Here is a 6,000-nt window from a genome sequence, read left to right on the forward strand (position 1 = left end):
CTTTTCTGAAGCCGTAAATAAGTTTGTCAAAACATAATAAAAACTAACGGCAAGGGACCGTCGAGAATTTTGTAAACATAAAGAGAATGTTGTGGTGTAACGAATTCATTTTTATATCAAACATTTATTGTCCCATGAAACAGTTTGTTCGATACGCTGAAACTTCTTTTAATGGTTAATTTTAAAGAAAGGCATATTTACATATTTTTGCAAACAATCCCGCATAAAATATTCTTAAAATTTTCCTATCTAGTTCAGAGGTAAAGTTTATCGAAATTGCGCCCCTAAGAAGCTGATTAACAAAACAAACATAAAACTCACATTTCGACAGTGAACTTCATTTGCCCACCCCCTGCAGCACGTGACCACGTAGGAAATTGCCAAACAAAACTTTCCCTTGAATGATATCATCAAAACAAGTCCCACTAGCCTTGTAACTGTAGCTGCTACAGTGTGGCATCACAATCTCATCGTCTGCATGTCGCGTCAAATTGGCGCCAATTTCGAGGCTTTGTCTGGTGCGAACTTGGATTCAGCGGGAAGTGTGAAAGAAGCTGTATCGCTTATAGGATTTTCCAGAGCGGTGACAAAGGAAACTTTTGCGGTCGTTATTTATTTTTGCAACAGAGAGTAATAGGATAAAAATTGAATAAAATTGAAAATTTTACATTTCTACAACTATTTTTCATCTGTCAACAAATAACTCAACTAAAAGGACCAAAAGTCCTCTTCAAAGTTAACTTTTCCAAACGAGTTCACTCCATTAGGAACTGAAATTGAATAACATACCGAAAGTAAACATCCTTTAGCAATCACAAACGACTTCCCTCATTTCCATAATTGGATGCTGATTGTTTTGGTAAATGCTTGATTGAAGCACCTTTTATTTCCCTGCGATGCTCCATCTGATACTCCAAAACGGCAAAAATACTGCAGCGGAAAGTGCTTCCTGCTTGCTCTGTTCTGATGATAAGATCCAGCGCCAGTAAAACAAAATTTCGATGGAAATCGATTTCACCCTCCCGGTTGTGATTTTCCAAGAAAATATCAAATTTCGGCGTTGCCTTCAAGCTCGTTCGGAAAACAATGTTGCACCATTTAGATCGGCACCGGGAAAAGATAAGTGCTGGGAAATTGCTGACTTTTGATACTTTATGCGTAATTGGATAGCAATAAAATGGTTTGGGAACTGACTGAATTGATTCATGGTAAAAATGTTACATTATAAACACTAGATAAAACGTAATCTTATGATACAAACGTATGGCAAAAATCAGCAACATTTTGTTAAAGTAATTTCCAACATTTAGTCAATGACTCTGTCTGCAAGCCCAATAATTTAGAGACGACTTTCAAATCAACTGGCAACATTGAGACTGACTTCAAGGGTAATATTTTTACAAATTAAATCACATTGAGGGAACGAAATAACTATTTGACACGAACGCAAGCAATGTGTAACAAAAATTTGGGTTCAATTAATTTATGATACCGTTTCCTCCCCTTTCCCGACATGAGTTATAGTTCCCCTTGTAGAACATCCCAAAAGAGTGCTACGTGGATATCAGTCTTGTGTGAGTTCGCACTTACACATCATAACCCATGGGCAATAACCGTGCTCAATCACGCATTTTCCACCAGGGAATCTAACGGTTGCCAATGTAACGAATTCTATTGGGCCAACTTTGCCTCCAGCCACACTCCAGCGATGGTGTTACAACATATTTTTTATTTATGTCCTGGCAGACTGGTTGGCTGACTGCACACGAAACACTAATAAACATGGTGAAATGTAGAGCAAATTTAACACAATAAATAAATTTGCCATAACACAATAAAACACAAATGCTTGAAGAATCAAAAAGAGTCAAGGGGAGAAACGGCCGACCCTATCATTAGTAAAAAAGGATCACAATTAAAAGTATCATTTATCATAGTTCAAATAATAAGTGCTCTTGATTCCGAATTAGCCACCGATTCTGCCTTGTCTGGCTGACTCGTGTTTTTTGCAGGGGAAATTCGGCACTTGAGGGAGGATTGAATCGAATAATGTTGTGCAATAATTCAATAAAAATGAATTCGTGTTTACAGAGAGACGCGAAAGTTGAAGCCTAAGTATGATTGATTTCTCGGGAGGATTTTCTGACCAATATTTTAAGTAAGCTTCAATCCTATCAAAGATTACAGATGAATCTGAAGTGGTATGAAATGTTGTTGGTATGGTATTATGATAAAAAGAGAGGTATGTAACATATGTGACGTTATGGTGCGCAAAATGCTATAATCTTCTTAAAGCATTTCTTTATAGAAATTTGAAATAAGCCGATAATGGTAAAAACACCATTTATCGAGATTGAAATTTGCGAGAAAAAGAACACCCTCTCACCCCTTGTGAACATTTTTGTTCTAATGCAGATGGTATTGCATGGATGGATTGCATTGCAAATGGTTTTGGGACGGGAAGATGTTTCTTTAATTGAATATTAAGCTTGTCCTTGATTACATTTGCATGATATTAAATTAGTGAAAAATAAAATTTAGGCAAAACTTAATTTAGATTATAAAATTATTTTCAAAAGTAAAGGAAATTTACAAGATCTGCAATTTTGCTTTTTTCTTTGACCACATCACTTGAAAAAATATTGCACGTAAAAAAGCAATTGTAATGATTTATGCCATCGGCAGTGGTTTCGTCTTCTTAAACTTTTTCTTTCCCTATTCCACCCAACAGAAATTGTCCTACGGGAGTCCATTTCATAAATCTCCAAACGTCTGCCGCCCACTGCATGGAGCAATTGTTTTATATGGCATTCTTCTGCTTCAATTGTCCGTGGCAGCAACTTTGGTCCGCTTTTTAGCCATTCCGACGACGGAAAACTGGCCATTCAGTAGAACGGATGCTGGGAAAGCCCAAGGAAATTTATGACGAGGAAATTCCTGTGATGAATTCGCGTGGAATTAACTGAAAATCTCCGAGGCATTATTTTTCAGTTTTCACTTGTTCAGGCCGCCCAAGCGCTTCTCAGAATATTTATTCCTCTGGCCAAACCAAGAAAAAGTCGGTGTGAATTTCCATTCTACAGAACTTTTTCATGTCCACCTATGTACTGTGAGTATCCTATTCAGATAAAACCATTTGAGAAAGTACACTAGCATTTTTGGAAAGAATTTTCACTGGAATAGAAAAGACGTTTCTCAAGGAGAAAATCTACGCGATTTCCCAAGATGTGCTTGTTGCTTGTCGAAAAACGCGAACCATCCTAATGTTCCGTACTCTCTCACGAAAACGACTCAACTGGCCATTGAATATATCCTTGGCAGGGTGGCTTGCACTTTCACAGCATCCATTTTATTGATTATTCCTGTTTGTTGAGCCAGCACGGCGCGACATTTTGGCGCCAGCTTTACGAGAAACTAAAGCAATCGCTGCTGGGCTCGTTGTGTGAGGACGTTTGTTTTGCAGGGCAGAAAGAGATGACGATGATACTGGTGATGTCAAGAATCATTATTGGTGGTTGATTAAGTTAGTCTTAATGGGATTTTGCCTTCCGCACTGAGGTAAGGCTATGATCCTGCTCTGCTTTAGGATCGTTCGCGTTTTCATAGAAAGCATAGAGAGCTCGAGCATGTATACCTATCGACTCAGAATCGAAAACTGAACAAATGGCTGTGTGTGTGTATTTGTGTGTGTATGTGTGTGTATGTGTGTGTGTGTATGTGACCAAAATTCTCACTGAGTTTTCTCAGCACTGGCTCAAACCAGTTGCATTCGTACCTATTGATTTTTATGAAGTTTCGATATGAAGTTCAAAAGTTATGAATAAAAATATGTTTTTGTATCTATCCGGATGTTGGATAAGTGACCGGAAATCGATTCAAATATCGTCATGTTATACAACGTTGGTTAGGTAGTCGCATGAACTTTCCAACGAGTCCAAAACATCAGAGATCTGGCAACCCTGTCTCGAGTTATGACCACTTAAGTGATATTTGTGTACTTTTTTTTTGCGGATTTTAAGAAAAACTAGATGAAATTTGTGTCCAAACCCATCGAATCACCATTTGTTGTTAAAGAGTGAGGAAGGCACCAACCACTTAGGTGGATTAAGTTAGTTTTTCTAATGTTTTCAACTAAATTATTAACAATTTTATTTGGTCAATAGTGAGCAGGAACCAGAAACATTGTAAATAAATTTGGATGTAGAATGTGTGAATAAGGATCGACTTATTGGCTTCACGTGGAGGCCACGCAACCACCCTTATCTCGACGCCTGTTCATCGTGTTTTCAAAAGCTTTTTTTAATATTAAATGTTCCCATTTAAATAAATAGGATTATACCGGTTCTCACCAGCACACGTTGGATCTTCAACTACACCCTAAACTTTTTATCTTGAAGAGATGTAGCACATATCTTCGCCAACCCTTTGCAGATGTTTTAGCGCCAATCTCGAACCGGCGCACTTTCCGGGATTAGCCTTTTCTTTGTAGCCCAAACCAACTCGACTGCAGTGCAGCGTTACATTTTCCCATACAGACACCAAAGCTTCACCATCGAAAGGGTGAAAATGAAAGCAAACAATAAACCATAAAATTTTATATCATTTTTGTAGCCCCAGCTGCCTATCTTCCAAGGGTCACGCATCGCTTTATGCTGTTTCCTTTGAGGGGTGGGAGCAGCTTCCGTGGTTTATACACACCCCCCACGGCGTGTTTTCTAAAACAAACATTTCAAGAAAAAATAGTCATCATTACTGTCAAATCTATCTTATAGCAAATTTTCTCAGCTTTCCAATGCTTCTAAGAGCGAAATGTTTCATCGGGAAATTTCTGAGATATCTATTTTTTAAGTTTTTTGTTTTAAATTCCTGTATTATTTATTTTAAGCTTTGTAATAACTATTGTGGAAACTTGTCAAATGATGTTTTTCATGTGTCATCAACTCATCAAAATGTGCAAAATAAGGCAAGAAACAACTTTGGAGAAGGTTGCAAATCGCTAAATATTTTTAAAATTAAGTTTGACCGAGTTTTTGAATAAATGAGATTTATTCAGAAATGAAAATAATAAAACCGTATTCAAAATATTTTTTTGCAATAATTAAAAGATAAAAACATAATTTTTGTTTACGAATATGATCGGATTTAGCTTGAATTAAGCTGATAAACCCGATTTTTTTGTTGCAAATTTGAGATTAGTTAGGATATCACTAGATTTTCAAGAAAAAAAAAACATATTTCCTTAACCAAACATTTATCAATTGCATGGATACACAATATGTTATATACTCAAAATTGAACTATAAATTACTGTGGCGAGCTTCAGGAGAAAAACTTTTCATGAGTATGAAATGATTTTTATAATTTTTATTTTGTATGAAATGATCAAGGAATCAGCAATATTATAGAAGTCTTATCTTATCTATTTAAAACGTTTTTAAAATACTTTGATTTTTGTTTAAATAGTTTGAAAGTTTCTTGTTTTTTTTTTAGTTTTTTTTGTAAATTCCTTTATTTTTTTTGTTTTATTTTGTTTGATTTTTTCTGTTCAATAATATTTTATTTTTGTTTAACCCTTTAGAGCCTGATGGGTCATATATGACCACTAGCGTACCCAGATCCTCAAGGAAGGTGGGGCAACAATATGAGCGTTTTGAAAATTTCGTCATATATGGACACCCCCTTAGCAATTTTGGAACAAATTTCTGAGGATGGTGGGGCAACTGCCCCATGTTGCCCCACCCTGTGCACGCTAGTGTATATGACCCAAATATCAAAAGCTAGCCTATAATTTTCGTATGGTCATAAGAATCATTATCCCATCATTAACGAAAAAAATATTTTTTTGAAAATTCAGGCCTGAAAGGGTTAAACCAAAAAATGTATGTGGCAGTGTTTTCAACATTCAGGGTTAAAACACACAAATTTTGCTTCTACATTTAAATGCATTTTCAACAGTAATTTTTTTTTCGTTATTTCATACACATTAGAATATGACTTTTG

Source organism: Culex quinquefasciatus, chromosome 3 (genome assembly GCF_015732765.1).
Source record: "Culex quinquefasciatus strain JHB chromosome 3, VPISU_Cqui_1.0_pri_paternal, whole genome shotgun sequence".
NCBI classification, from domain to species: Eukaryota; Metazoa; Arthropoda; class Insecta; order Diptera; family Culicidae; genus Culex; species Culex quinquefasciatus.